Genomic DNA, 20,951 nt, shown 5'->3' with positions numbered 1-20,951 from the left:
GAATTAGGTCCCCCATGTCTCTATTGGAGTTAGTTAGCTGGTTACCCCTCCTAATCTATATTTAATAAGACATACCTAGAAAACTTGGAGTTTTACTTATATTTACAAGTGGCATATGCTCAGATAAAATATATTATTTAATCCATTTATCTTGAGATCTATCTTTGTATCTGTGGATCTATCTATATATAGATCTATCCATCTATTTAGCAATCCAACCAATACCCGACATAGTTATTAATCGTCGGGAATAGATCTTACCAAATTCAGTCAAGTAGATCGGGAATAGCTATTAATGCATAGTTAACAACACAGTACAGGTTAAAGGCAAAGGAAATGGGTTCAAGAAACAAAGAAAGGCTGGTCTTACCTTCCCATCGGGTGGGTGGCTGTGCTTATTGGGTTGGATAGCAGGTCTGGCTCATTACCAGGTCTAGATCACTTACCTAATACCTTACCTATTACCCACATCACTTACTTATTACTTAGCAACTGAAGGAGTCCAAAGCACAGATTTGAAATTCATGCCATATATTCCCTAGAAAATGAGCTTTTTGCACCCGGATCTATCACTACCCCACTTTCACCATAGGCATACCTTTGAACTTACTTCAACCATCTTACAGGCTCAGTTATCATCTCAGAATCATTCCTATTTCCAACCTCCGAACTTGGAATGGGAAGTCTTAAGGGTTAGTTACAGGGAGAGTGAAGGGTTACTTCTTGATAGTCGAGCAAGCATAGTTCAGTTCGGATAGGAGAGGATTTGAGAGGAATGGCCTAGATAGGAGAGATAGTCCCAACGTTTGGGATCTGAGCACAGGGATAGGGAGGGGATAGGGCAACAACAAGGCCAACAGGGTCAGGCACAACAAAGATAGACTGTAGCCTCATTGGTTAGTTCCACCTAATTAAGGGTTAGACCAGGTTACTACTTAAGGGGTTACTAACTATAACCCTCATTATGGGATGGCATTATTAGATGCAGGATGATTGGATCAGGATGGCATTATAAGTAAGTGGTAGTAGAGAAAGAGACTAGGAAGGACTATAGGAGGAGGGAGTAGGAAACTAGGAAGGAATATAAGGAGGAGGCTAGGAAGAAGATTATTCCTTGCACATAGGTAGGCACCTCATAATATGAGCATATATGAGCATATGAATAAGGAAGGACATTGTTCACGCACACAAATACCTACTTATATTATATACATCTTAGCTATTCATAACTTCCCTACCTAAGTAACTTATTCATAACTGCCCTAATAAACTGATCTGGATCACTTACTGTTATAGACATTTTTGTGCCTCGCAGCATGGAGCATGAAATGTCAATAATTACAGGGATCCTCAGTCCCTAAACATGTTGTTCTTACCCCTAGAAGAACAAGGTCAGCAAACCACAGCACTTCCCATCAGTTCTCCACCTGAAAACACTCAAAAACAGGCTATTTTTGGATCATGTCAGCTGCTCCACTAAGCAACTGCGCTGAATGTCAACTGCTCCTCCTTGTACCTGCGCTGAAAGTCAACTCCAATGAAGGCTACCTGCGCTGGGCGAGATTGGCCAAGTGGCACAGTCATTCTGCAAGGTGTCAACTGCCCAGGAAGCTTCCAAACTGACGCTTGGTTCAAGGGATTCGCCCTATGATGAGTAAGAAGGTCTTGATCTCCAAGTGGAAGCAAGATTCTCCAAGTGGACTCAAGAACTGAAGATTAACTAAAGTGGGAGAGGACACTAGTCAGCTTTATGCCAGCCTCAAGCTGACTCATCCTTTCTCCAAATCTCCTATATATAGAGCTCTTCTATGAGGTCTAGGGAGGCTGGAATTTTGTGCAAAGCAAGGAAGTGCTGTTGGTTTATAGTTAGAGCTATTGGGTGATTGCTTTTATAGAGGTGAAGAGGAGATTTCTTGCTGCTGGGGAGGTGCTGCTGGATTGGAGCCATTGATGGTTGTAACCTTCTCAGAACCCTTTTACTTCTATCAATAAAGCTTTGAATGTTCTCCTATATACTTGTATTGCATTGATGTATCGTATTTACTTGTATATCTGATTCACTCTAATCCATGCATCAGTTATGAGTACATGTTTCTTGTAGTTTCCCTCTCTTGTTTGTGCAGGATCTGTGTGTAGCTGGGCCGGCAAAGGGAGCAAGGAGTTGGGAACAAGAGACAAAGAGAGAGGACAGGATCGAAAAAAGCGAAAGACACCGGTTGGTCAATCTTTTCTTCCTTCTCTGTACTTTCATAAAGGAAAATATCAAAGCTTTACTTTCAGTTGTTGCTAAGGACTGTCACCCTTAGAGTAGGGATAGGGTCATCCGAGTCGGATACTTTTCCCCACAACAAACTGGCGACTCCGCTGGGGAGCCTAGTATCTTGTTGGTGTTTGTAGTATCTTTGCTATTCATTTCCTGAACCAAAGAGTACCGAATCGAAAAGCTTTTGACTATATCAAAAGCGAAGTAGAGGGGCTGCTACTCTGGCTCATTTTTTTGAGCAGATTCATGATTTGAAGAGCTGATCTACAAAAGACTCTTGTACTCTTTGTGATAGCTTTTCATCCTCTTGATCATCCCTTAGCTTGTACTTGACCTATAGCTTTTTATTTCAGCAAAAACAGTGAATCTTTGAGCTTTTTATGACCCGGAAACCCTTGTAAACGCAACTCTCGTGTCTCAGTGCAGGCTGTCCAAAGGCAGTCTGCATTTCAGCGCAGGTACTCCCTTCGGGAACTGCGCTGAGAGTCAATTTGACAGACCAGAGCCTGCGCTGATCCAGTTAGGCTATGTCTTCCTGAGGTTTCCCACTGTGTCTTAGCCCTGTTTTCACTGTTATTTTGCTGCTGATTGCTTGTCATTGTACTTGCTGTAAACCAACTTTCCTTGACATTATTCCGCCTCAGTTGTGTGATGAAACTGTGATTGTTCTTTCAGTATTTCTTGTTTCAGTTACAGTTTCCCATTGTGGAAAGCAAACCAGTATAGCTGTGGCCTCTTAGATCCTGAACTGTAAAAGTGTCTTTGTGATCTTAAGAGCTAGTTTTGTTACTGTTCATGGCTGTTTGAGTTTGTTTGTTTTTCATTTTTGTGGTTTGAATCTATACATTTCCAGTGTCTAAACAAGTCGATCTTAAGGTGTCTTTTGATTTTGGACAAGCTTGTTTACTTTCGCTTGAAATTAGATTCAAAGTTATACAACAGTTTCCTTTCTGTCTTACATCAACATTAAGGAAAAAGAAAAGAAATATCTGCATTGTGCATTTTGCATTTGACTGTGTGCTCGTGATTTAGGAAAAAGTGCATTTAGTGTGTGTTCTATGATCTGTGAGAAAAGTTGATATCCTCTTTTCCCTCAGTAGATTAAGGTTTTCAAAGTTGAAAGATTGAAAAGTTTTGCTTCTCATCTTAGATTGCATTTAGGAAGTTGTATATATACATCTCGTGGTGATCCTTAAAGGAAAACTGCTAAGCAAGATCAACATTAAAATAAATCCAATTTACATAACAACGCTTTGTAACATAACGCAAACAGCTAGAGGTCTAGGTAGAGACGTGTTCCGGCGTCGTTAAACATAGTGACTGTCGATCTCTATGAAGGTGGGTGATTCCTCCTGAGAGTCGGTGGCACTAATACGGACTTGTGCTCCCACGTACCGTCGCGTATATATTGGGAGACCCCTATAGGCAATTATCCTTTATCCATAGGAAGCCGTGTCGACTGCCCTACTGATCGCGATGCAGTGAACACAGCATTCACGAAGATCGACCACCCGTACCGTAAAACGTATTCTGTGGTTTCGCGAAAGGTCTGGCACACCCTCTGCCTAGATCTCCAGAGCAGTTTCTTTTGGCCTTTTTCAAACTCTATAACTGAAAAAGTCCAACCGAGCATTTGTCACTTCGGGCTCGTTAAAACATCGAAGGCGACTAGAGTCATCTTTAGCTTTTTCTCGACTCTTAAAACATGAAAAAGCAAGTTTGTGTCTGAAAGCGTCGTTAATAAAATTTATTTTAAGCGGAACAAAATCACCTGTTATTCCCACGTTGATCTTTCAGTTGAAAAGTATGGAGCCCACCAACCAAGGAGGCAACCTTGGCGGAAGTCTGAATCCCTTCTCCTCTTGGGGAGATGTTGGTGCGCCTCATATGGCAACATTGTCACTTCCAGGATTGACAATCGGCCTCCCTGTATGGCTCTTTTCAACTAATGTAGTCCAGATCGCCACTAATCCTGAGCAGTCGAATCAACAGTCAGAACAGTCTAGAACTACCCACCAGCCTTCCACTTCTTACAATACTTCCTCTGATCCTTCATCTTCGCAAGGTAGAGTTGGCAAAAGTCAACCTCCCAAGGAGAAGAAGGAAAAGAAGAAGAAAGAAAAGAAGCAGAAGGAGCCTATGGCGAAGGCGACTGGGGGCAAGCAGAGGACAGCTGACAAAAACTCACACACTGCACCGACCGGGCCTAAATCGCCATGTGTCATTTGCAAAGGGACCCACTTCAATCGTGATTTTCCTTGTATTCCCCGGATACTAAGGGACTGGTCCCCGAGGTTGCACAATCTGGTAGCATCAACCTCTGATAGTCATGTTGATTGCAGTCCGTCGACTAGCGAAAGTGAAGGATCAAGACAAAAAGGGGGAGTAAGATTCCCCTGTAAGTTGTGTGAAGGCAGTCATGCCATCCACCGTTGTCCCTTCTTAGACGAAGCGAAGAGAGTTTTGGAAGATCGTCCGGTTTCACCGGTAAAACTTCCTCCTGGATACAAAAAACTCGTGCCAAGTCCTTCGTTGGTTGAAAATACAGCTGGCCCGCTCAAGTGGTCGGCTGAAGCGTCAGTCACTGAAAATGAACCTACTGAATCCAGACCGGACGAAAGTCCAAAGGTCGATACGGCAGTTGACCCGGTTCTACCTTCAGAAGTTTCATCTTCAAATGACACCGTCACCGAAGAGTCATCTTCATGCGACACCCTCACTGAAGAGAATAAGGATGACACCATCCAGGTTCTTTTCATCAGCACCGACTCTGATGAGCGTCAGGGCAATGCGCCCATTCCTTTATCGCAGGAAGGAACATCATCAGGGTCATATCCGGCCGTATATTCGGTCCCACCACCAAGCAACCTGGTTGTATCCTTTGATTGGAATCAACTAGGCAGACCCCGGTTACCAGCCAGTGTACCATTCAGAATCATTGTCCAGATCTATAGAATGATCATGGCTGGTACTATCATTGATGAAGGGGCGTCTGTGAGTATCCTTTCCTCTGTTGCTTGGAAAGCACTGGGTTCCCCGGCGCTTTTACCTGAGTTAAGAAATCTCTCAGGTTTTGATAAAGGAACCAGTCGACCATTAGGAATCCTCCCCAATGTGCTTGTTACATTGAAAGGGAAGACCGTTAATTTGAACGTGATGGTCGTCCAGGGACCCTTGGATTATAACCTACTCCTTGGGCATGACTATATTTATTGCATGGGAGCGATAGTCTCCTCACTCTTTAGAGTAATGTGTTTTCCACACGAAGGAAGGATGGTCAAGCTCGTGGACCAACTTTCGTTTCCGGGATCTCGCATCGCAAATAGTCAAATACCATTCCTAAATGGTCTGTTCACACAAGATTCACCTCCACCCCCAGTCCTCCTTCCTGATGAGTGCGAGTGATTCGGAAAGAAAGACCGGAACCCAGGGGGCATGCACCCTGGTCTGCTTCGGGCAGAAGAAACCCTGGGTATAAGGTAGAATTTCCGCAGAAGAATATGACTAGTCCGTACCCCGTCCGTGGATGGAAGAGGGGTTGTTCTGGAATAGTGTTCTTTTGTTAAAGTTATGTGTTTTGCAAAAGAGTCATTCACCTTTGTCTAAAGAGGTGGGCACTGCCCAAGTAGGAATTCCCTTATTGCAACAAGTAGTAACCATCTTTGGGGAAAAGCAAGCCTCACCCATTAAAACAAATGTTTTGAAGGATAAGTAGGGGCAGCCTCCAAAGAAGGAGATTATATTGTTGTGACAGAGGGTAACCATCTTTGAGTAACCCAATGATAGACATCGCCGAAGAAAGAGATTGATTTGCGGCAGCAAATAGAACCCTCTTCGGATAATAAGAAAGAGGCAAGCCTCCCTCAATAATACCAATGTTTTGTCTTTGAGTAGTGTTCTTCTCTTGTCACAAATAGCTGTTCGTTAAAAGTTGGGCCGACGGGAAGACAAGTACCGCGTAAGACCCCTTAAAATAACGAGAAGACTAGTATCGTTAACATTAGATTGGCAAGATGACAAGTACCTGTGAACACCCAAAGAAAAGCAGAGGTAGGGGAGAGGAGGGGCAGCCTCGAAATTCTATCCTATGTCTGGGGGCATGCAAACTTTTGGAATGTGAGCGAGGGACGACTATTTATTTTTTAAATTTTTAGGTCCTCCCTTTAAATCTGTAGGTCTAACCCTTTAAACTCGTAGGATTAGCCGTTTCCGACCTTGCATGAAGAAAGTCTGTGGGGCAAAGGTAAAAACTTGCCAAAATTGGAGCATAGCTTCATGAGATAAAGCTCCTTAAAAAATAGCTATCTCACAGGAGGCGTTCTTATTCTATGACTGGTATATCGAGCAGTTTTAGCACATAGTTCATGCTCGTTAAAAAATAAACGCAAGATCCGAGCAGTTTTAGCGCATAGTTCATGCTCATTAAAAAATAAACATAAGTTTATGAGCAGGCTTTCCTTTAGAGTTCAAGCTCATTCAGAAAAAATGAACCGGTAAATACCCTTTTGAGATCGTAAATTCATCAGCCATAAAAGCCTTGGTCGTGTTTGTACACCGTCACCTCCACCGTCATTTGGCCGATCATTCACTTCCATTTGTGTGTTTACCCATTTTGAGGAACATCTGCGAAGAGTGATTTCACCTAGCCATCCTTGTGACACTGCCGTGATTGGAAATTCCAATTTGTACCTAGAATCTGCTGCTATCCCTGTTTATCACTCGTTCCTCAAAAGACGAGTCTTCTTTGAGCTCTTTTCACTGACTCGTAAAATATGAAAAGTTTGCCGAGTTTTGGCCTTCCAGCTCGTTAAACAACTGGAACGCTATCCCTCCTCTAGATTTTAATCTTTTTGGACCTGAGGGATTATTGCACAAAAAGATCGAGCGCTTGTTTTGTTCGGCTCGTTAAAGCAATCGAAAATTCATCCCTTCTGTATTGTTTTATACTTTTTCGGACTTAAGGGATTAGATGACGAAAAAGGAATTATAGAGTTAACTTTCTGTACCTTTTCAGACTCTCTAAAAATGAAAAGGACCGAGTCTTCTTTGTCGTTAGACTCGTTAAAATGATTAAATAGCGACAAACTTGTCTTTAGACGAGAACGAGTTTCCCTATCGCTAAGCTCGTTAAATCATAGCAATGGGCTTGCCCGAAGGGCAGGTTATAGAACAAGCATATGTTATCCTCCTCAAGCTTGACAAAAATAAAGAGGTACTGGTCAGAAATGACTGGGGAAAAATTGGGAGAACATCAAAGCTTAATGGTAGCAAGTCACTCTTGAACATGACACTTTTCCTCCATTCCACATCGGGTTGGGTTGTTTCATTCACCGGTCTCATCACCATGGTCTTCGCCAAACCATCCACATTTGGGGTAATGCTACCGATCCATCGCATCAGTGTCGTTATATGTTCAAGAGAGGTCATTCTGAAAGTGTCAACCGTGTCCCATCCACTGTCATACATTATCCTTCATCCATTCATGATCGCCACCCTGAATCATATATCACAGTTTGTTTTCACCTCCACTAAAATCATTAGCTCCGTTCCGTGTCATTGATGTGGGATTCATTAAGGCCCTCCTTTGACGGATCGCTTCTTGTCGACTTCAGCTCATTATCCAAGAAGTTGATCTAGGAACAACCCCATCAGTGCTTTGAAGCTTGCATGCCTCAATGGCAAGTTTCTCACTTCCGGCGACAGGTATACATCAATGACCTTCGACCAGAAGATTTTGCGTGGCGTTCGACGCCAAGTCCTTTATTCACGCCACGTGAATTGTACTGCAGTACCTTGAGGGTCATTATGATTATCGGTGATTCCTCTCGCGCTTGTTAACGGTTTTCATCATTGACCGGTAATCAAGCGATGTCTTTCCATGTTCGACTTCAGCGAAATTCTCACATGGATCGACTTGTACTTAGAGTGAAGATCGAACGAGTTTGAAGACCCCGGATCTAGTTTCATCCATCCGGGCTGCGGTACATATTCAGGAAATATAAAAGCATTTGTCATGTACATCATTGCAGCAGATGATCATCCTACTCAAAGGATGATAATTTCAGCAGAAAATTATCAGTCTACCATGAGACGATCGTCTGTTCTATGTACCAAAATGTATTTATAAAGCTGAGCATGGGAATGCCCGCCTCAGCTAGATCATGAAAACAGAATGAAAAATAATGTATTGTATTGTATTGTATTACAGGGCGCCTCCTCAGCACTGGAATGAACTTCGGACCCTCTAGATAAAGCATTTCACCCGATAAACGGCCTCATACTTTAGGGGGCAACTGTTATAGACATTTTTGTGCCTCGCAGCATGGAGCATGAAATGTCAATAATTACAGGGATCCTCAGTCCCTAAACATGTTGTTCTTACCCCTAGAAGAACAAGGTCAGCAAACCACAGCACTTCCCATCAGTTCTCCACCTGAAAACACTCAAAAACAGGCTATTTTTGGATCATGTCAGCTGCTCCACTGAGCAACTGCGCTGAATGTCAACTGCTCCTCCTTGTACCTGCACTGAAAGTCAACTCCAATGAAGGCTACCTGTGCTGGGCGAGATTGGCCAAGTGGCACAGTCATTCTGTAAGGTGTCAACTGCCCAGGAAGCTTCCAAACTGACACTTGGTTCAAGGGATTCGCCCTATGATGAGTAAGAAGGTCTTGATCTCCAAGTGGAAGCAAGATTCTCCAAGTGGACTCAAGAACTGAAGATTAACTAAAGTGGGAGAGGACACTAGTCAGCTTTATGCCAGCCTCAAGCTGACTCATCCTTTCTCCAAATCTCCTATATATAGAGCTCTTCTATGAGGTCTAGGGAGGCTGGAATTTTGTGCAAAGCAAGGAAGTGCTGTTGGTTTACAGTTAGAGCTATTGGGTGATTGCTTTTATAGAGGTGAAGAGGAGATTTCTTGCTGCTGGGGAGGTGCTGCTGGATTGGAGCCATTGATGGTTGTAACCTTCTCAGAACCCTTTTACTTCTATCAATAAAGCTTTGAATGTTCTCCTATATACTTGTATTGCATTGATGTATTGTATTTACTTGTATATCTGATTCACTCTAATCCATGCATCAGTTATGAGTACATGTTTCTTGTAGTTTCCCTCTCTTGTTTGTGCAGGATCTGTGTGTAGCTGGGCCGGCAAAGGGAGCAAGGAGCTGGGAACAAGAGACAAAGAGAGAGGACAGGATCGACAAAAGCGAAAGACACCGGTTGGTCAATCTTTTCTTCCTTCTCTGTACTTTCATAAAGGAAAATATCAAAGCTTTACTTTCAGTTGTTGCTAAGGACTGTCACCCTTAGAGTAGGGATAGGGTCATCCGAGTCGGATACTTTTCCCCACAACACTTACCCTATTACAACAAGTTGAGGACTCCTACTAGTTAGCCAATTGAGTTAGGATTTGGAAGAAAGTATACCAGCCATTTCATTAAGTGTACAATAAATTAGCTCCAAAAAGCATAAATGAAAATTCATACCATATAGGCATTTCAAATTCACTTTCATATACTAGATGCCTCATCATACCACTTGAGATAGAGACATATCCTTTCACTTTAGGAATACACATTTCTAGAGAAGGTTTTCTTTGAGAATCCATTCTCATTTCAATGGAAATTCAGGAAGTCACAAGTTGGGAAGTCTTAAGCATTCTGGGAGTTTTTTAGGGGGAGTTCCCAATAAGAAAGAAAAGGGCTCACAATGTTTGATTCAGGAGGGATCAGAGAGAAGAGGAACAGGGTTAGTTACATGAACAATGTTAGTTATGTATGCCATTAGTTACGTATGCTTTATTAGGATTTTGAACCATGAGTACCCCCTCGTTGTCACTTTGAAAGTCTAAGGTCTAACCAAGTAGGGCCTATGAAAGCATCGAGTAATAGGTCCTAACGAAAGTGCTTCTGATCTCTCAAATCAAAAGGGCTTCAGGGTTGGTGTTTCCATTGAAGTAAAAAGGAGAGTAGCATTGAGGTTGTAATTGTGGGACCATAGCTTCAAAACAAAACTAACAGGGACTGCTTCAAGGGTAAAAGAATAACTATGTAAGTTGTCTCATATGGAGGTTAAGGTGTATCTCGTGGTGTCCAAGCAGGATCTCAAAATGGAAGTAGTGGTCAAACTGGAATGTACTAAAAGGTGCTTGAGCACATAGGTAAATAAGCATACTCTTGGTTGGTTTGTTGGTTGGTTCCTTCATTCCTAGGTTCTTTGGCCCGGCTTCAAATCAAAAACCTAAATGGCGTAAAGCAAAAGAAAATTAGGTAAGATTATTTCGTAAGACCTAATAGTAAGTGGGAGCTATTGAAAGGGCATGAGTAGAAGAGGTAGGTCTAAAGAGTAAAGTACTAGCAGGAGTAGGTATAATGGGCGAACTAACTAAAATAGGTGGATGGGGTACTAAGGAGCTAGCTCAAAAGGTAGAGCAAAGTAGATTGACCTATGGTAAAACCAAAGGTAAGTGTAGGTATGATGTAAAGTGTTGAAGCTCTGAGGATGAGCAAAGAGGAAGGAGCTGATAAAATAGGATTCTCCTAAGAGAAAAGTGATTTATTTAAAAGCACAGGTTGTCTAAAAAAATATAGCAGGTAGTGTATCCAATTGTATATGTAGGTAAAGGCTAAAAGTATCCCATTTCTATATGGACTATTTGAATTCAAGACTCTGGGGTTAGGGATGAAGGAGAGGGAGTTACAGTTGATAGGGATTTAGTTAGGTATGAGAGAGAGGGAGTCCCTAATGATGGTGAAAAAATTTCTGAATATGGTGAGCTAGAGGGAGATTCCACTGTTGATGTTGATGCATTCGATGGAGCCAAAGTAGTTATTATGTTGATGGAGTGGTTGACCTTTCATGCATGAAAGTTGATGAAGTTAAAAAAGATCTAATCCCTTTGTGTGTTCAAGATCTTATTGAATACCATGATGGGCATATCGATTTGACCCATAAGCAGCGGTAAAGGCATTTGACAAAGTGAAAGCTCCAGATGCAAATCGTCTAGTGTTAGATGTCTACGGAGATAGAGAGGGAGGACCTGGTAGAGTGGTATTAGTTTGGCTACCATATGTACATATAATGCCAATGTGAGTTGTTTCTGTTGGTTCCGTAGCTTATTAAGGTGTTCCTGGTGTAGATGGGTACCTTGGTTAGCAAGAGTAAGATCGTAAAGAGGAAGATAAAGCAGGACGAGCAGTTAAAGAAACAGGAGGAGTTCCACGAGGAGATGGAGACCTATAAGTTCAAGGAAACAAGTCTTCACCTTATCGAGAGTCTTAACAGCACCCTAGGCACCAGTCTCAAAAAATTTCATATACCACTACAAGGGTTATAGGGCCTCATGTTCTCTACCCTCGACTCTGCAACTCTACTCACTGCCCTACACCCTCGACCCTATGCCTCACTTATCGATACAACACTAGGTTCAGAAATTGGATTGAAGGCATGAATCAACGACAATGCTTACGATGGCTCTTTTCCAAGATAGGATTTGATCATGCAATAGATAGACACACTGTGATTGTGTCCTCTAGGAGTGATGATAGTATTTTAAGTGTGAGGCTAATGATGCATTATATTACTCGATGATGTGACTCAATGAGGGAAGGAGTATCACTACCGCTCGATGGGAGCACATAGTTAGCTACCGATAGCCGAGACCAAGGGAGAAAGAAGTGGATACCAGGGGAGAATAAATAGAGGATTGTTTCCACTAGCTGAGACAAAGGAGACCTCGCTGGAAGGAAGATGGATGGATGGAGGCCGAGAATCATTCAATTTTGTAGCATAGATAAGAGGATGAGAAGCACTTGTAGGGAGGATCAATTGAAGAGAGAAGAGGTTACCCAAAAGATGATGTTATTCATTGATATTACTCAATGATGAAGGAAGGTGTGATAAGGGAGTGAGGTGAAATGATGTTACTCGATACCAGGTGAGTAAAACTACCGCTTGATACCCGCATGATCTGATTGCTACCGCTTGCCTTATGTTGAGCACTACCGCAATGCATGTTATCGATACTGCTTGACCCCATGACTTGCCGATACGGCACACTGTTCCTACATCTTAAACGCCCCACATCACACATCCATACATGCCTCAAATTCAGTTCCATACGCCCACATATACGCTATCCATTCAATTACATCCGCATTCAGTACGCCTTCTAAGTTTGATTATTGAGATTGAGAGCCACATTCTGGTTATAGGGATGAAGTTATGGATGACACAAAGGGAGTCCCCCGAATTAGCATGATCCAGTTCCTAATTCTTCTGAGCTAGAACCAGTTTCTATTGATCTTGATCTAGTTATGGAAGATCTAATTCCTTCATGTGTTCCAGATCCTATTGATTCAGAACCACCATCGAAAATAAGGACCAGCTTTTGGATTGATCCAGAAAGGTGCTAGGTTAGGCAAGTAAGAGAGTTTTGCTCCCTGGTTCAATAAATGGATTCAGTAGCTAGCCCTTCCAAGAGTGAGGTGAGGCTTATTCATTCAGTGTTTCATGCGTTCTCTCAATATGGCCCCTTAACCCATAGAAAAGCATGCTAACACGATCATTCCACCAGGTGGAATACTAACATCTCTGAAACTAAGGCATGTTTGGCTACGAGTATAAGACTAATAACATATCCAAAGATCCAGTTGGAATGGGCATCAACCAATGAAACAAAAGCCCAAATGCATATCATCCAATTTCATTGCTAGGCATTAAACGACCAATTTCATTTCCTCCAGCAACAGTAGCACCACTAACAACATCATCCATAGGTGGTTAGCCATATCTTGAGATCGAGATCCATAGCTAGCAACACCAAAGTAAGAAAACCTATAAGCATACCTAGGTAGAGTAGTTCCATACCCGCCGTTGAGCAGTACCTGGCCCACTAGTAGCAGTTTCAGATCCTCCAGCAGAAGTTGAGTCAGTTGAAACAACCAACAAGCAATCAAGTAAGCCCAGTTCTTTCTTATCCCAGCCATCCAGGGGTTGCCTCTTTCTTCTATCCAGGCAGGTGTAGTCAGTTCAGGCCAGCCAGGGGTTGTCGATGTTATTTCTTCAGGTGTCAAGTTCCTAAGGAGTATGGTCTCCAAGCTCACGGTTAGGGTCGATGGGTGGAAAGGGTTGTCTTATTCGAGCAAAGCAGGTTAGGTTGTTCATTGCCACGTAAATCCTCTTAACTTAATACTATAGTACAAAGCCATATCATCTATCTACTATCTCAAGGTTTTTTCCTTCTAAGGTTAACCCTGTTATGGCTTAAAAATGATCTTATCCTGTCCTTTTCCGAGGTTATATCCACGCGCTAGGTACTCATTTTTCTTTAGATAGGCAATCCTCGCAATCTCCATGTCCTTCAATGTTATACCTTCACAACCCAGCAGCTCGCCCAGGGACAAGAGTAACTTACACCAGTAATTCCTTCCCTTCAATAAAAAATAACTAGCTCCAGTATGCACCACTTATTGACAAAAATAGGGCTAAAGACATGTCTATGAATAGTCTTTACGCAGATAAATCGTGCGCAGTTCTGGATGCACTCCAATGTACGCTATCTTGTTTTCCCAATCATATCGGTAAAGAAAGAGGGGTATGCTTGTTGAAGTTGTTGGATGAAGGAAGCACTTTTCAAAGCTGGGGTTGATTTCATTTCATAGGGTGATTTTTTCATTAACCAATTGTATCTGGCGAGGTAAAGACTACCCCCTCCACCAATAGCAATAGTATATTTACCCACCGTAGCATTCCTAGTGAAAGCAATGTGGTTTTTAAGAGATAACTCCATTCACAAAGGTTAGGTGAAGTAGTAAGTAAAGGATGGAAAAATTTTGGTAGCATGCACATAAGTAAAGGGAAGTATCTGGGTTCTAAGTAAGCACCCACTCAAGCCCTTCGAATCATCTTCAGGGTTTGTTGGCTCTGTATTGAATAAGAGCAAGAGTGCAGTTAGTGAAAATGATCGAAGACTGCTAGTAGCCGTTGCACAGAAAGGTAATGGTGTTGTGGGGAAAAATGCCTATGCAGGACGATCCTATCCACCTAAGGTGTGACAGAGCCTTAGCAACAAACATATACAGCTATTCTGGTTTCTTCCTTTATGAAATATGAAAGAGGGGAGATTGATAGACTTACCGTTGTCTTCCGTTTGTCCCTCGATCTAGATCCTCTTCCCTTTGGGTGTTCACAGCTACTTGCCTCCTCGCTTGCTCAAGAGAACAACTACTTGATTCCCACGAGATCACAAGAGAACAGCTACCTGTGGGAAGAGAACAGCTACTTGCGACAAGAGAAGAACACAACAAAAAGGCAAATATCCATATTCATAAATGATTCAGGGTTAGAAGTAAATCAAATACACTAATGCAATCATACAAATGCACCAGTATATAGGAGAAAACCAAGATAACTTTATTGATTGATAACAAGGTTCAGGAAGAGATACAACCCAGAGGGCTCCAATCCAGCATCTCCTTCCCAACAGAATGGAATTCCTTATTCAACTCCCTTCAAAGCATTAAGCACCCAATGTTTCCAGTCTCAAACCAACAACAATTCTTTGCAATAACAAAATTCCAGCGTCTAGATCTCATGGAGGAGAGATCTATATATAGTTATTTTGGAGAGAGGATGAGTCAACTTGAGATCTGACTAGTGTCCTTTCCCTCTCTCAGTTCTTGAGTCCACTTGGAGGTTCTTGCTTCCACTTGGAGATTTGGAACCTCTTACTCATCACCAGTCGAATTCCCTGAGGCAAGTGTCATTTTGGAAGCTTCCTGAGCATTGACACATTGAGGAATGGGCCTGGCACTTGTGCAAACTCGCTCAGCGCAGGTAGCTAGTGTTGGAGTTGACATTCAACGCAGGTAGCCAGTGTAGCAGTTGACATTCAGCGCAGATGCTCAGTGGAGCAGTTGACATGATCCTGAATTGACATGTTTTTGAGGGGTTTCAGGTGGAGAACTTCTGTGAATTGCTGTGGTTAGTTAGCCCATTTCCTCTAGTGGTAGGAACAACATGTTTAGGGAATTTGGATCCCTTAGATTATGGACATTTCATGCTCAATGCTGTAAGACACAAAAATGTCTATAACAATTGCCCCCTAAAGTATGAGGCCGTTTATCGGGTGAAATGCTTTATCCAGGAGGGTCCGAAGTTCATCCATTTGCTGGGAGGAGACCTGTAATAAGATACAATACAATACATTATGATTCATACTGCTTTCATGATCTAGCTGAGGCGGGCATTCCCATGCTCAGCTTTATAAATTCATTTTTGTACATAGAACAGACGATCGTCTGATGGTAGACTGATAATTTTGGCGAAATTATCATCCTTTGAGTAGGATGATCATCTGCTACAATGATGTACATGTCAAATGTCTTTATCTTTCCTGAATATATATCGCAGCCCGGATGGATGAAACTAGATCCGGGGTCTTCAAACTTGTTCGATCTTCACTCTAAGTACAAGTCGATCCATGTGAGAATTGCGCTGAAGTCGAACATGGAAAGACATCGCTTGATTACCGGTCAATGATGTAAACCGTTAACAAGCGCGAGACGAATCACCGCTAATGATAATGACCCTCAAGGTACTGCAGTACAATTCACGTGGTGTGAATAAAGGACTTGATGTCGAACACCACACAAAATCTTCTAGTCGAAGGTCACTGATGTATACCTGTCGCCGGAAGTGAGAAACTTGCCATTGAAGCATGCAAGCTTCAAAGTACTGAAGGGGTTGTTCCTAGACCAACTTCTTGGATAATGAGTTGATTTCGACAAGAAGTGATCCGTCAAAGGAGGGCATTGATGAATCCCACATCAGTGACACGGAACGGAGCTAATGATTTTAATGGAGGTGAAAACGATCTGTGACATATGATTCAGGGTGGCGGTCATGAATGGATGAAGGATAATGTATGGCAGTGGATGGGACCCGATTGACTCTTTCTGAACGACTTCTCTTGAACATATGGCGACACTGATGTGATGGATCGGTAGCATTACCCCAAATATGGATGGTATGGCGAGACCATGGTGATGTGACCGGTGAATGAGACAACCCAACCCGATTGTGGTACGGAGGAAAAGTGTCATGTTCAAGAGCGACCTGCTACCATAAAAGTTTTCTCGATTTTCTCCCAATTTTTCCCCAGTCATTGCTGACCAGTACCTCTTTATTTTTGTCAAGCTTGAGGAGGATAACATATGTTGTTCTATAACCTGCCCTTCGGGCAAACCCATCGCTATGTTTTAACGAGCCTAGCGGTAGTGAAACTCGTTCTCGTCTAAAGACAAGTTTGTCGCTATTTAATAATTTTAACGAGTCTAACGACAAGGATAACTCGGTTCTTTTCATTTTTAGAGAGTCTGAAAAGATACATAAAGTCAACTCCAAAATTCCTTTTTCGTCATCTAATCCCTTAAGTCTGAAAAAGTATAAAACAATACATAAGGGATGAGTTTTCGATAGTTTTAACGAGCCGAATAAAACAAGCGCTCGATCTTTTTGTGCAATAATCCCTCAGGTCCAAAAAGATTAAAATCTAGAGGATGGATAGCTCTTCCGGTCACTTTAACGAGCTAGAAGGCCAAAACTCGGCAATCTTTTCATATTTTACGAGTCAGCTGAAAAGAGCTTAAAGAAGACTCGTCTTTTGAGGAACGAGTGATAAACAGGGTCAGCAGCAGATTCCAGGTACAGGTTGGAATTTTCCAATCACGGCAGTGTCACAAGGATGGCTAGGTGAAATCACTCTTCGCAGCTGTTCCTCAAAATGGGTAAACAATCATATGGAGGTGAATGATCGGCCAAATGGAAAGTGGAGGTGACGGTGCAAACACGACCAAGGCTTTTATGGCTGATAAATTTACGATCACAGTGGTTGTTTACCGGTTCATTTTTTCTGGATGAGCTTGAACTCTAGGGGAAAGCTTGCTCACAATCGCTTTTCTATTTTTTAACGAGCATAAATTCCGCGTTAAAACTTCTCGATTTTGCATTTATTTTTTAACGAGCATGAACTTTAAGCTAAAACTGCTCGATTACCCAGTCATAAGATAAGAGTGTCTCATCAAGATTCTATTTTTTATGGAGCTTCATCTCACTAAGCTTTGCTCCTTATCCTTTCTTTATGCAAGTTTGGAAACGACTAATCCTACGAGTTTAAAGGGTTAGAGGTCCTAAAAATTTAAAAAATAAATAGTCGTCCCTTGCTAACACTCCAAAAGGTTTGCATGCCCCCAGGTATAAAGTACGATTTCAAGGTTACCTCTACCTCTTTTCCTTCAAAACAATTGTTTTGAAGAGAGAGGCTTACCTCTTTCAGGTTACCCAAAGATTGTCTCGTTACTCTTTCAAACAAAACACTTCCTCGGCAATGTCTACCGAAATAGACAAGGGTGAATGACTCTGGCGCTAAACACGTAACTTTGACAAAAGAATCCTATTCTAGAACAACCCCTCTTCCAATCACGGATGGGGTACGGACTTGTCATATTCTCCCGTGGAAACCTACTCTATACCCAAAGTTTTCCTGCCGAAGCAGACCAGGACGCATGCCCCCTGGGTTCCGGTCATATCCTCCCGGATTACTCGCGCTCATCAGGAGGACGGACCGTGGGTTGAGACACTTCTTGCATGAATAGACCATTTAGGGATGGCACATGACTATTTGCGATGCGTGATCCGGGAAACGAAAGTTGGTCTACGAGCTTGACCATTCTTCCTTCATGCGGAAAACACATTACTCTAAAGAGTGTGGAGACTATAGCTCTCATGCAATATATATAGTCTCGTCCAAGGAGTAGGTTATAATCCAAGGGTCCTTGAACGACCATCACGTTCATTTGAACGGTCTTCCCTTTCAATGTTATGGGCACATTGGGGAGGATCCCTAAAGGTCGACTGGTTCCCTTATCAAAGCCTGATAGATTTCTCATTTCAGGCAAAAGCGTAGGCGAACCAAGCGCTTTCCAAGCAATAGAGGAAAGGATACTCACAAATGCCCCTTCATCAATAACTGTACCAGCCATTACCATTTTGTATATTTGGACAATGATTTTGAATGGTATGCTAGCTGGCAAGCGGGGTCTGCCTAGTTGGTTCCAGTCGAAGGACACAACCAGGTTGCTTGGTGGTGGGACCGAGTATACGGCCGGATAGCGCTCTGATGAACTTCCTTCCTGCGATAAAGGAATGGTGGCATTGCCCCCTTGATCATCAGAGTCAGTGCTGATGAAGAGAATCTGGACGATGTCGTCTTTATTCTCCTCTATGATGGTGTCATTCGAAGATAGATCCTCTGAAGGCAAAACCGGGTCAACTGCCGTTTCAACCTTTAGACTTTCGTCAGGTATGGATTCAGACGGTTCATCTTCAATGACAGGTGTTTCGGCTGACCATCTGGGCGGGTCAGCCGGGTTCTCAACTAGTGAGGGACTTGGCAGGAGTCTTTGATATCCAGGAGGAAGTTGCACTCGTAAAATCGGGCGATCTTCCAGAACTCTTTTTGCCTCATCTAAGAAGGGACAACGGTGGATGGCGTGATCGCCTTCACACAGTCTGCAGGGAAATTTAGCTTTCCTGCTCTGTCCTGGGGCTTCACTCCCACTAGTTGACGGTGAGCAGTCGACATGGCTATCAGAGGTCGATGCTACCGAATTGTGCAAACGGGGGGACCCGTCCCTTAGTATCCGGGGGATACTGGGACAATCTCTATGGAAGTGGTCTCCCTTGCATATGACGCATGGCGATTTAGGCCTTACGAGTGCTGTGTGTGGATTTTTGTTAGATGACGCTTGTTTGCCCCCAGTCGCCTTAGGCTCCTTCTTCTTCTTTTCTTTCTTCTTCTTCTCCTTCTTCTCCTTAGGAACCCGGTTTTTTGTTCGACCAGTTCCGTCAAGCGAAGAGGAAGGAGGGGAGGAAGATGAAGTGGAAGGCTGGGAGGCAACTCTTGTCTGATCTAACTGTTGACTCGACTGTCAGGAATGGTGGTATTCTGAACGACATTGGTTGAAAAGAGCAGACTGGTAGGCCAACTGTCAGTCCTGGAAGCGACAATGTGGCCATGTGGGGCGCACCAACATCTCCCCAAGAGGAGAAGGGACTAGGATTTCCACCAAGAGGAATTCCTTGGTTGGTGTGCTCCATCTTTTCAACCTAAAGATCAACGCGGGAATAAAGGGTGATTGTTCTATTTAAAATAAATTGTTAACGACGCTTTAGACACAACTTGCTTTTTCACTTTTAAAGAGTCGAGAAAAAGCTAAAGATGACTCTAGTCTCCTTCGATGTTTTAACGAGCCCGAAGTGACAAATGCTCGGATGGACTTTTTCTGTTATAGAGTCTGAAAAAGGCCAAAAGAAACTGCTCTGGAGTTCTAGGCAGAGGGTGTGCCAAACTTTTCGCAAAACCGCAAAATACTTTTTAGGGTACGGGCGGTCGATCTTCGTGAATGTTGTGTTCACTGCATTACGATCAGTAGGGCGGCCGACACGGCTTCCTAAGGATAAAGGATATATGCCTATAGGGGTCTCCCAATATATACGCAACGGTACGTGGGAGCACAATCCGTACTAGTGCTATCGTCCCTCAGGAGGAATCACCCACCTTCCACGAGATCGACAGTCACTAGGCTTAACGACGCCGGAACATGTCTCTAGCCTAGACCTCTATGTTGTGCGTTATGTTACAAAGCGTTGTTAGGTTCATTCAGTTTATTTTAGGTTGATCTTTTTAAAGTTTGCCTTTCAAGGTTCACCACGAGATGTATGATACAAATTCCTAAATGCAGTCTAAAGATGATAAGCAAGCTTTATTATCTTTTCAACTTTGAAAATCCTAGCTACTAAGGGAAAAGAAAGACATATCTTTTCTCAAAGAGCAATCAGCACACTCTAATGCACTTTTCCTAAATCCAACATGCAAACTTATCAAAATGCAAATGCACAATGCAGGTGTTTGTTTCCCACTTTCTTAGTATAGATGCCTACAAAGAAAGCTTTTTGTACAACTTTGAATTTGCTTTTAAATGACAGATACAAAAAAGTTTACTTTTTCGAAAACAACAAGGGTAGAAGAGATTACAATCACTTTGCGACTTTCGAAATGAATACTTGTTTCGACACTTAAAAGAGACAAACTCAAACCAATAAGCAAAAGCAAATGATAATCAACTGTAAACAACCAATGAACTCTCTTCTAAGATCACAGTCAATCAGATCTGAATCAAGGGCTACAGGATGATTATTTCACTCATGCAAAGGAAAACTGTAAATGACGCCACAAACACATAAAAACACTCACAGTATTTTTGTACAAAAGGAGGCGGTATCTAAGCAAAGAAAAGGAGTTATCAGACTCGTACCTATGCTGGTTAAGGGCTGCAAAAAACAGAGATCAAAACAAGGCAACAGACAGCAGAGAACCCCAGCTGCACAAGGTTAAACTGGTTCAGTGCAAGTCCAACACTGTGAGTTTGACATTCAGCGCAGGTAGCCTTCACGGGACCTGCGTTGAAATGCAAACTGCCTTCACAGTGTCTGCGCTGAAGGAGAAACTCTCGTTTCCCTTGGGTTCTGGGTCATAAAATGCTCAAAAATCAACTGTTTCAGGCCAAATCAAAAACACAAGCAAGGTATAAACAGAGGGATGCTTTGAGAGGGTACTAAAGACTA

This window comes from Pinus tabuliformis, chromosome 4_2 (assembly GCF_031772625.1).
Source record: "Pinus tabuliformis cultivar Carrire ecotype Pingquan chromosome 4_2, CPIR1, whole genome shotgun sequence".
NCBI classification, from domain to species: Eukaryota; Viridiplantae; Streptophyta; class Pinopsida; order Pinales; family Pinaceae; genus Pinus; species Pinus tabuliformis.
The sequence above is the reverse complement of the archived record's forward strand: the minus strand, read 5'-3'. Positions refer to the sequence as shown.